Here is an 11382-nt window from a genome sequence, read left to right as displayed (position 1 = left end):
AATATAAAATCACGTTAACAGTAGAAATCCCACGTTTCCTTATTTTTAGATTTGTACTTACGTTCACACCCAACACAAACAAACAGTAGCCATAGGTCATGGGAAAGTATTTCCGAGGTTTACATATCTGGCGTTGGATTCTGCTTCCTACACACACTGTGCGTCATGATGAAAACTTTTTTCAGTTTTGTCCCTAACGGCAAACTGAGCCATACCGAAACCGACAAGGCGCGCTCGTTAGGTAGGACGGAGATTTACAAACACGGAACGCCGAGATGTCACTCTTCGAAAGATCATTTGCCAGTAGAAAACGTTAAAAGCAGTATTTCTATTTCAGTGGCCGCTTAATTGTGGAAATCCTCTTCCAGTAATAACTAGAAGTGAGCATAACTTGATTTTTAGGTTTCCCGTTAATATTATTATATTCTCCCAGATGTTTCCGATCTTACGCGAGCGTAAGCGCACTTCCCAACATTCAGGTTGGGGTGTGTTTGCTTTGGGTTCTTTCCACAAAGTACGAAGTCCAAATCTTAAAGAAAAACAGACCTAGAGATCGGGCTTCTCTGGCTTCTTTGAGCAAAGGAAATAAACTATTCCAGAGGGTAGAGTTTGCTTTCAATAAACAGTCACTCAGTTACTTTGTCGTAATAATTGAAAAGCTATTGAAGTTATTTTGAAGGTCTGCACTGACAGCAACGAAAACATAATGTTCGCGTCCATTGGCAATAATAATAAATGTGGTCATGAGAATATAATCGGTGAATATATCTATCAGACTGACTCGTCTACGTTTACCAGATCATTCCGTGATATACGGAAGTAACTTAAACTCCAAGCATTTTTTATCGGCTTAATTCCCACCAGTCTCTCCGCAGTTGATAATCCGAAATTCATACACTCAATTGTCTTTTCTGAAATTTGGCTCGGGGTATACCAGCGGCATGGACATAAGAATCGGTCATCCCATTTAGCCATGACTTTGGAAACTGTTATGTTTTACATTCAGTGTTACCTGACTGTTAGAGACATGCTTCCCAGATACTAATTTTATCACGGGCGCCATCTTTTTTTTAAATATAATTTTTTAATCAAGATGGATGGAATGCAACTTCAGTTAGGCCAATTGTCAAAGATATTTTTGACAATAATAATCATATGATGCCGGGTTAACTTCTTTCAGCAGCTTTCACGAGATAGAAAAAATTTAAACGCGAATAGCCACGTGGTCAGTTAACTATAAGAAGGATGCAAGCACGACATAAGTCAGGTAGATGACCCTCTAATCTGCATTGCAGCTAAATCCTCTGAAACTATGCAAATGTTTAAACAACTTAAGCGTATAAATCGTATTCAGAGATTTTGTCATCCTCGGTACAATCGTCTATGAATTATATGTTAAACGCAAAAGGCACGCAAAACTCAGATTATACTTATGGGCGTTCCGCTCTTTTTTTCAAGGAATAGTGGTCTACCAGTGCAGGTGGTCTTTTGTGTTATGTCACCGTTTAATACTAATAGTATGGACAGAATGAGTTGTAAACGGATCACTTTAAGGCCAGGAGAGCCAACATTTCATCTATGACTATTATTACGCTCAATTTTAAATTCAACTTACACATCCGTGGAATCCAGAATATTTCCGCATAGATTATAGCCCGCGTAACAGGCGTTTCCGTGGAGGAACATGCGAAATTTTCGACGCTCTCGCGCGGCCAAGAATATGGAAATCGACGGAAACGCTTGCTACGCAGGCTACGTAGCTTAGGACAGAGTCTCTCGGCGTTTCATGCGAATTACGTTTTTTTTATTCGAGGTGAACTCTCCTTGCTAAGTATTTTATCCCTTTAAAAGCCTGATAGTTTGTAGAGCTGGCCTGTAGGAGATGATATTTTACTTGACTTGCCTCGTACTTTCATTTCTTCAAAATTTAGGAGCTGGAAGGAACGGAACAGTATTTCAAATTAAAAAAACCTTCGCTAGTGCAGCTCTTAAACTCTAAGCAAATGAAAGACTTTGAAGTATTTTTAAATGTTCACATATCCTTCGTTATTCGATCTAGTTACTATCACGTGCTTTGTGCATAACACAAATCCCCCGGGCACAAATCATGTTGTTCTGTTTAAAGGACACTTTCACGGTCTCTTCAGAGCCAAGCCATTAAGATTACAACAAACTTGCCAAGAGCTTGGGACCGGAGAATAACGTGAAAAAACCGGAAGAATTGCTATTTCAAGAAACGCATGCCAGAAAATAGAGTTTACGGTCTTCAATATCTAGCTTTTTCAAACAATTGTAAAAAATGACGTGGCAATTGTGTGGCGAATCGGTTTATGTTTGACATGTGTCGCCTGACCTATCACGTGCTGCCGTGAGAATTGCGTGCCTCTAGCGGTTGAGGTTAGCTACCCCGCTACCAAGTCATGCCAGCCGCTTGTAAGTCGGCTGCTGTGTAGAGAAAAACAACACAAGCCTACCATGCCCGACTTTCCCATCTTCTCAGTTATTACAAGTTTTCTTGATGCGTCAATGACTATGATTTCCAATGCAGTCAAATGCAGATGTCTGAACTTCTCTGTTGATATATGCGTTGTAAGTGTTTACTACACCTACAAATCCGTGGACTTCATAATTTCTTGGTATATAGGAGGTGAATCTTTCTTTTCATTTTTTGCTTCATAAAAAAAAGGTTGTAGTTTTCTCATCGGTCAGCCAAGAATAACTCGAGGTACTGAATAATGAAAGTTCATTGCATAATGAGGTACGTCTGAAAATTTGCCATGCATTAGTCCAGATAACCTCTAAGCAATTCGAAATTTTACAAAAAATGCATGGAATTATCAGCGCCTTTGCCACTCAAGAATTTATCAGATTTTGATGACTAACAACTGGCTCGTTATCAAAGCCAAAAGACATAAATCTGAAGATTTAACTAACTTTAACAAGTTCTTTTACCTTTTGAAGTTGACTTGGAAATACCGTAGAATGATGAAGTGTGAGCAAACAATGACGTCACAACGATTTCCTGCCTTCCTGATTGTATAGTCCCAAAGTGATTAGCAAAATTGCTAAAGTTTATCATAATTAGAGTACTTTTCTTTTCTGTCCTTTAACTGTAAGTTGTGTGTGGTATATACATTTGCCTTTTTGGCTAAGAAGCAAAACCTGCTCATTATACAAAAATTTCCAAATCGACGACGTGTAATTCGGAACAAAGAGAACACTGTCTTTGCTCGGATTTGTGTTAACTGGACAGAAATAAGGCAATCAGTCTTACCACATCAAAATGCTTTTCCTTTTCTTTTCTTTTTTAGAAATTTTTATACCCAAACTTGCTCCATACGTATTAAGAGTGTGCGTGATATTTCGTAATCTACAAGCGTGTTTAAGTAATCTTTTCATTCTGAATCCCCAGGATTTCCGGCAATAAATTTCATCTTAATTCCGGAAACAATATAATTGAAAAACGTTTGAAGTAAATGATCGAAATTAAACCAAATTGAAATAAATTAACACCTAGAAATTATAAACTTACAAAATATAGACCTAAGGGGGCGCTTGATTGTTAATTTAAAGAGGATCATATCTTTTTACACAAAAAGAAATTAGTTTTTACAAAGTTGCCAAAACCAGAATAACAGTTATTCAATTTATCTAATTTCGAATAGCCAATTATGGTTGTATTTAAACGATAAACATGTTCTCGACGATCGAGAACTAGGAGGCGAGGCTTTTTGGCAAATAGTGAAATTAAAATGATGTGGAAACTTGTAATCCAAAGGTATATTCAAACAAGAAAGAATGGATTGAATTTTAAATACGAGGCTATCATAACTGGGTCGCAGCTAAGTTGAACTAAGTTGAACTACGAGAGAGAACTACGTGTGATGCTACAACTCGTTAATCCATTTTGATCTATAGAATACAGGTCAGCAAAAGCTTATCACCCACTTGTGAACTTCATCGCTTTCAAAAGGGATGTTTTCAAAAATCACCGGCGGTTAAAATAATGTTACTGCATGTAGAATATTTAAATTGTCTCAGTTTGTTGTTACAGATGACAAAAAATTGAAATGGAATACAGCTTCGGTCAAATTTTACAAGTATTCAATTTCGTCTAGAAAAAAAAGGCTCGGAATTCACAATCAACGGCCGCTCTTGCAAAAAGAAAATTCGCCGCGGTCCCTCCCCATCTATTGACTTAATTGGCATTACGTTTTCAGTTGCGCAAAGAAAAGTAAGAAGTTATGTTTTGAACAATGTTGAAGCCCCTTTTAACAAATTGTTTTATAGATTGGCTGAAAAAAGGAACACATCATTCTTACCACTGAGAGTATCCACGAAATGAGAGATTCACCATGAAAAGCAGTTTCCTTTCTTCTTTTCTTAGTCAACAAGTCTTACTATTCAACTGGATGGTAAAGAGCCAGTTAGACGTGAAATGACTCTCTGTGCTTTGTTTGCTCAAAGTCAAGCGCGAGTTGTGTTGCATCATTAAATTTCAAACGCGGAATACGCCTACTGAATTGAGCATACTCACGTTTCACAAATCCCCTGTCAGAGCTTTAATTTCCTGAAGAGCTTGTAAACGGAAATTGAACCGTTTTTCACCTCGGGGTGTCGAATGATTGTCTTTGAATTTAAAGTAAACTTGAACAATACCTGAATTATTGTTGTAACCCAAAATTCAAAAGGCTCTAAACATATTACTCAATTACTTATTCAAGTCACGAGTAACAAACGGTGGGGTATTGAATGTCGATGACCCTTGCCTTAGACAACACAAACAGCAATTGACGTAAAAAAAACACTGTTAGGATCCAAGGCCGGAACCACGAAACCACAAGATGATTAAAAATGAACAATCATCCGATTTACCAGTATCACTGTTCCCATTCTTTATTGAACAGATAATGTTAACAAAATTTCTTTTTATCACTTAAAGATACGGGACGTCGGTCATTGAAGCTTCTATTAAACAATTCCCGTGATTACTTATTTCGCTTTTGTTTCGCAAGTGTGAAGTAGAAAGGTTTACTGACAATACTTTACTTCCAGAATAACAATATATTATTCAACAGTCAATAATCAAGGACTATATAGTTCACTTCTAATAGTGTTTATATTCATCAACAAAATTACCTCTAAAATAGACCGGGCAGCGACTGTATTAAGACAGGCGTATAATGACAACAACTTATAAGCTGTGTGATTTCATAATTATAAAGTGACACATAACGTTATTTGATGGCATCTTATTTAAATTCTCAAAACCATCTAAAACCAACGTGATTAAGAAGAGTATTTCGTGTTAATATCCATTGTCAAATTTTATGATCGGAAAGGAAGCACTGAGATAACTATAACACACATAAAAAGAGTGTATTGGACAAGAGCACAACAAAATGCCGCCAGAGAAAGAAACATTCTGGCTGTTGGCCGGCTTCATTAGATCCTTCTGTGATGTGTCTTATCATAGTTAATAGATGTAGGCTGGTTATGAAACTCGGCAAGTTTCTTTGTTTCATGTTTTTGTTCGCTTTTTTGGCCTTGACCCTGCACAAAACCCGACAAAAACACGCTTTTTTCGGCAGGATAACCAATCAAAAGCTTCGACTAATTTATTCGAAATTAACTTGCGAACCAAAAACAAAAGATTGTGCAGGGTCGGGGTCACGGTCGGTTCAACATCTAATTGCGACTGTATTGTTCCTGCTTTTGAAATTCCCAGGGTTTCATAACCAGTCCCTAGATTAACTATGGTCTTATACATGTTTCTAAACATTGTATATAGCAAATGGTCATTCGGAATGCATTCATGAATCAAAAGTGCCTTAATTGAGTCCTATATTTAGAATCTTTACTTTCCTTCCATATTGCATGGAACTAAAAATAGAACTTAAAATGTGTTTCCAATCCCCCGCCCGCCTTCAGAGTTGCTTACTTAACCTACTTGGTACTTGCTTACGTGCTGACTGTCTGCCTGTTCAGTTTACAGTGCAGCTATGGACCTAACCCCGAAAGGCGAATTTACAGTGCAAGCAATCAGTTGCAGGTCCGAGTTACAACGGGTAACGTGATCTTAGTCAATCGTAGATCAAAACATTTCAATTTCAGTTACTTGAGACCGTCGTCCCTCGTCAGACAGCAAATTGGCAGAGCATCCTGTCTATGATCGTATTTTTTGACACATTTCCTCTTTGATTGCTAAATAATGGCATAAATCTGATAGACCAAACACTTCTTCAATTTAAAATCACGTCGATAGCAACACTCGAAAGGCCGAAGAAACGACAGTTAGCCCTTAGGTAGAGTGATTCGGAGGGACGGAACACAAAGTAACGCCCAACAGAGAGCTACTGATGGCCTAACGGAAGCAGCGTCATACTCAGTGATGTGATTTAACCTCCCATCCCTGCCCAAACGACAAAACAAAGCTTTGTGATCTCTCTGCTACTTCCAAACTCGCGACGTAACCAAGTACTTTTTTTGTGAAGACGTAACTTTTTTATGTGGCAATCTCACCCACGTAGAACACGCCCTTTGACTAAAACTGAAAATCCGACAGTGGCAGACTAGAAATAATTTGCCATACCATTTCTTTCAAAATTATTTATTTTTAGTGAAAACCATTTGCCTGAATTGATCCACGAATGGGTCGCTGTGTTAACTTAGGGTTACTCATTTTCTCCTCATCTGAACCATCCGGCTCCACTTTTCATATCATGTTCATATCGCTTGCAAGATTCTCTTGACCGCTGAACCATGCATATAAGCACTCGAATTCTTAATTTAAAGTAATCTAGAGATCACACCACCTTAAAATCACGGAGGTCATTAGAAATGTGAGATAAGCTTCTACGCAAGTAATCCAATTCTTGCATTGTCCAGTCGTTTTAACTTGAAGTAGAGTAAGTGATGCATCATGATGTCTTTCTAGGAAGATTACTGTGACATATAACAATAACTTGAAATATGTATCGTAAAAGATACCTTCCAAATAACCGTCCACTTCGAGAGTTTTGAAGCCTAGAAGTCGGTATATTTCTTAACTGTAGGAAATGCTATACAGCTTTGGTCCAATTACAGTCAGTAGATACTGTGTTAAAGCGGGTATATCAGTTTTCTTCCCCCTCCACATTGTCTTGTCATTGACTAAGGCGACGGTAATTACAGCTGAATTCATTAATAGAAATCATTTCTTAAAATGTGAAATCTTAAAAGCGTGAAATCGGCAGCAAAAGCATAGATAAATTTTGAGGGATCATGCGGCCGTGCCTGTAAAAGTTGTGGAACAGGCTGGCTTTTTTTCTTTTTTTTTCTTTTTCGGAAACGGATGATCTGTCGAATCTTTCTTCCCTCCAAGACGTCTTTTGTTGTTTGTCAACCCTGCCTATGTCGCGCTAAATTTAGAGATAAAAGATAGACAAGCAAAAGATCAATTGCATCTTTCGCAATATCTTTACGTTACATCGGAACTTTCATCCCTCTGAGTCCAAAGTTCAATTTGTGTAAAACCTTCGGTATACAGCTGTCATTCAGTTCCAGATTATCATGATAGCACTTCACAAAAGCACTCTTGTCTCGTATTAAAGACTCGTATAAACTAACATGTTCAAGTGCAGTCATTCTTTTGAACTAACAACGCGCACCTGCACAGTTACATATGCACTTTTTGTTTAAAAGAATAGTGGGGTTTGCTGCCGAAATTAACGATACTTCAACGCAAGCTATTTCTACAATCAAACAATTTTCTAAAAATTACTCAGATTTTTTCCACTAGTTCATAAACTCCAAATTCCAAACGGCTCTTTGCGACGCCAAAGGTTAAGATGTTCCTCCGTTGTCCGTTCTGTTTAGGCTTCCATCACGTTTTGTCAGCGGTATTTTCATTAGCTAGGTGAATGTTTCTAAAAGCCAATCTCGAACAGTTTTCAACTTCTCAAACGCACTTTTAGGATTGTTTACTCTGATACAATTATCGATTTTGAATTCTTTTTGAATTCCAGGTCAATGACCTAAGTTAAGGTTAACAAGGAATCTTCTTTTTGTCGCCAAATGTATGAAGGTCAAGGAAGATCAAGGGGACAATGGTTGATAATTAAATGGCGATTTCCTGACTTTCGTTCCGCCTGCTTATAATATGACGTTAATGAATCTCCTAATATATTTTTTTTCTCACGAACGATAAATCTGTACCAATGAATGGGTACAGTTTACCGATAAAAGAATCATAATCAATTTTAATGAAGCATCTGTTATGAAGATCCCCACTAAAGCGTGAGTAAGTACGATCAAGGTACTCCTCGTAGATTTTCAGCCATGACATGAACCTAATCACATGTAATCAGACTTAATCGCTGGAACCAAAGACGTCAAACCTCATTCAGAGTAATCACACCTGTCTCTCTGTTTACCTCTTTCTTTAGGGTTTACGTCATTTATGTTAAGCTCGAAATTAAGAGCCGTTACCAGTGAAAATGGTGAATTATTAAATTTGTAGCAGCAAGGATCAACGTACCTGAAAAAAGAAGCACCGGACACTGGTGAAGAATCTAATAAGCGCGTAACTATTTTGACAAACGAGAAGTGAAAGACTGATTAAACAGTGAAGGAATATCTGTTGTATTTACCAATAATTCGAAAGGCACTGCCTTTCTTCATCACTCGGGGAAAGAGTTGATAGTACTTGTAACACCCTGATGAAGAAAGGCAGTGCCCTTCCAAATATTGGTAAATACAACAGATATGCCTTCACTATTTGATCAGCTTTTCAATTCTCGTTTGATGAAGAATTAACTGGGAGGGGGGCGGGGGGGGGCTTTTTTAAGTCAATCAATTTTAACTTCCAGCTAACGGTGTAAGTGGCTAAAACTGATGAATTTGTTTTGTGTGGAGCAAAACACAGAACACTACTTATTTTCCACTAAAATGCTGCAACACTGGGTGATCTCAATGATTCCATCTTCCTCAAAGCTGACTTTGTTTCTGACGAACACAAGCAGAAGCGGACCTGCCTTAAAAAGTCCGTTAATTACCCTTTTGGATGAATTTGATTTGCTTGCCGGCTTCTGGTCTTGGAATTGACTGTATTTCAAAAAGCTTCCTGTGTTTATAGCTAAGCTCAGGCGCGCGAAGAGCGCCAGCGGAGCGCCATTGGTAAGATTTTTTGGGAAATCTATTGATGCGAGAAACTTTGGTTATGACGACAGCATACACTCTATTCAGTTAACTCTGTTTAAAATGAGTGCTACACGGCCAACGTTTGTATAAACGTAACCTTTTCTTGTCCTTGTACATGTTCATTGCCGTGACTTTAACATCTTCAGTTCCCACGGCCTGCTCCCGTCTGACCTTGTAGTTCAGTCGGTAAAGCGGCGGAGATCTAACCCGAAGTTCGTGGGTTCAATTCCCACCCTGGTCAGAGATTTTCTCTGTCCTTGTGTGGGCCCATTTCCATCAGTAGGGCTAACGCTCACATGGTTCATATGGGATAGAAATCGAGCACTTCACATTACACTCTAGTCAGTTAACTCTGTTTAAAATAAGTGCTACACGGCCAACGTTTGTATAAACGTAACCTTTCCTTGTTCTGAATCCGGATACGTTACTCGTTTCGGATAGACTTTCGGATACGCGTGGACGGGCAAATTCGATTTGAATACGCCACTTGTGGATGCGAATGTTTTTAAATCCAGAAACAAAAAGTTGCGCAATGATTCAACAATATCCGGATGCGTGTAGACGGGGCCTCAGTCCACGCTTTTCGTGTTCAGGTAAAAAACGGTTTGGAAAATATTTTCTTCCTGCATTTTTCTATGGCGTTATAACGCCATATTTTTCGCCGGTTTCAATCCAGGTTTGACATAAAATAGCTGTGTTTAGGACCACACTGGTAGCTTCGCAGTTATTCAAGTCAAACATGGAGGGATATAAACTTAAAGCTGAGTGTTTATTTTTAATTTGTTTAGAGGAGCTTTTTGCGCTGTATTGCAATTATTGGCATATCTTTAGAAGATTGTGAATTTTGAATCTGATAAGGTTGCATGATGCGTGGACGACTTATGACAGAAGAGCAGAAACGAAAGAACTCGTTAAAAATTGTTATGTTTTGTTTGGTTTTCTTTATTTGATTGCTTTTCGTGAAGGCTAAACGAAAAAAATCAAAATTGTCTGGTCCCGTAAATTCGTTGTTTAAGTAAGGCCAGTAAAAATAAATAACCCGGAGCTTCGCCTTTAGGGAATTAAGCAACACGAGGGCTTTGTTATCTAGAAGTGAAACTATTGTAGTTAATTAAACCAATAAGAATACATTTACTAAGAACCACTTCAAATCAGAGAGGCTTTGCAAATTCTTCTTTGCAATAACAATTGTCGTTTCCGGCCAAAGATCATTTTGGCGCCGGTTTGCTGGTAAGTAAACGGCAGATTGTCATAAGGACTATCCTTTTTTCTCTGTGTTGTGTTTTTAGTCAAAAGCTGTTGCTGTGTGCAAAAGCTACGCTTATTTCAAAGTTTCACTGATTTTTGGTAAAGACCAAATGCATGACAGATTTAAGGTATGTCAAGCCCTCGTTTATCAGACAAAGAAAGACTGAGGAAGAGAGGATTGTGGGGATGAAAATTATATTTTTAGTTTCTTTTCATCTTATTTTCTTCTCTTCTTTCTCCCCAGTTAAGCCCGCCTCTGTTAATTACACCGGTAGCAACCTTCGGGTTCAAAGTTGCGTGCATCCTTTTATGCTATTGTTGGCTTTTAAAAGTTTTTGTTGTTGCTATCTGACAAAATTAACCACAGAAGCACTTTCAATTGCTCAGTAACAACTTATTTTGCAACCTATATGTCAGTCAGAAGAAATACACTTCTTGAATAGTGAGGTAATCGATTACTTAAGTTGGTTAAGTGGAAGTTATAGTATAGTAGTTACAATTTATCTGTTAGGGAAAACCCTATTTGTCGTATTCACTAACCTTGATCAGTCTGGTAGATTACCGATGTTTCCTTCTGGAAACCAAGAAGGAATGCGCACAGCTCGAAGTCCACGCTAAGTGTAAGGGTCATAGCAAATTAATTGTTTTTATTATTAAGGGAGTCGTGATTGATAAGAAAAGCCTCTTCTACTGACACATGCCATCGTCAAAAAGATATTAATATTGTAAGTATTTTATTTAAATCACCACTAATCGCTAGTAATGAAATCCGCGCCTATTTAATTGACTCTTGAGTAAACAAAAGATAGTCATGTCCTCATTTGAATTTTCCTTTCTTTTAGTTGTACATAAAATATCACGCTTACTTACCATATAGGTAATACAAGGTCAAAAATTCTTAATTGAAACGCGAATTGGGGTCTTTGGTAAGAATAAAAAAATAGCAAAGTTGAC

At 37.9% G+C, this 11382-nt stretch overlaps 1 protein-coding gene across 7 annotated transcripts in view; it reads right to left on the bottom strand.

Moving 5' to 3' along the window:
* LOC138013372 (protein FAM124A-like) overlaps window positions 1-11065 on the bottom strand; it is an 18163-nt gene extending 7098 nt beyond the window's left edge. The window contains exons 1-2 of one of the 7 annotated variants that reach the window (XM_068860427.1): window positions 4323-4505; window positions 1904-1934 (exon numbers count right to left, since the gene is read on the bottom strand). The gene's annotated coding sequence lies outside the window, so the exon portion shown is untranslated. Of the gene's footprint in view, window positions 5-1903; window positions 1935-2952; window positions 3189-3274; window positions 3296-4322; window positions 4506-4537; window positions 4677-10968 lie in introns of those variants that run through there. The other 6 variants (XM_068860426.1, XM_068860428.1, XM_068860423.1 and 3 more) reach the window with 6 other exon arrangements.
* Between the last annotated feature and the right edge of the window lie 317 nt (window positions 11066-11382).

This window comes from Montipora foliosa, chromosome 8 (assembly GCF_036669935.1).
Source record: "Montipora foliosa isolate CH-2021 chromosome 8, ASM3666993v2, whole genome shotgun sequence".
NCBI classification, from domain to species: Eukaryota; Metazoa; Cnidaria; class Anthozoa; order Scleractinia; family Acroporidae; genus Montipora; species Montipora foliosa.
This window is presented reverse-complemented; position numbering and strand designations above follow the sequence as displayed.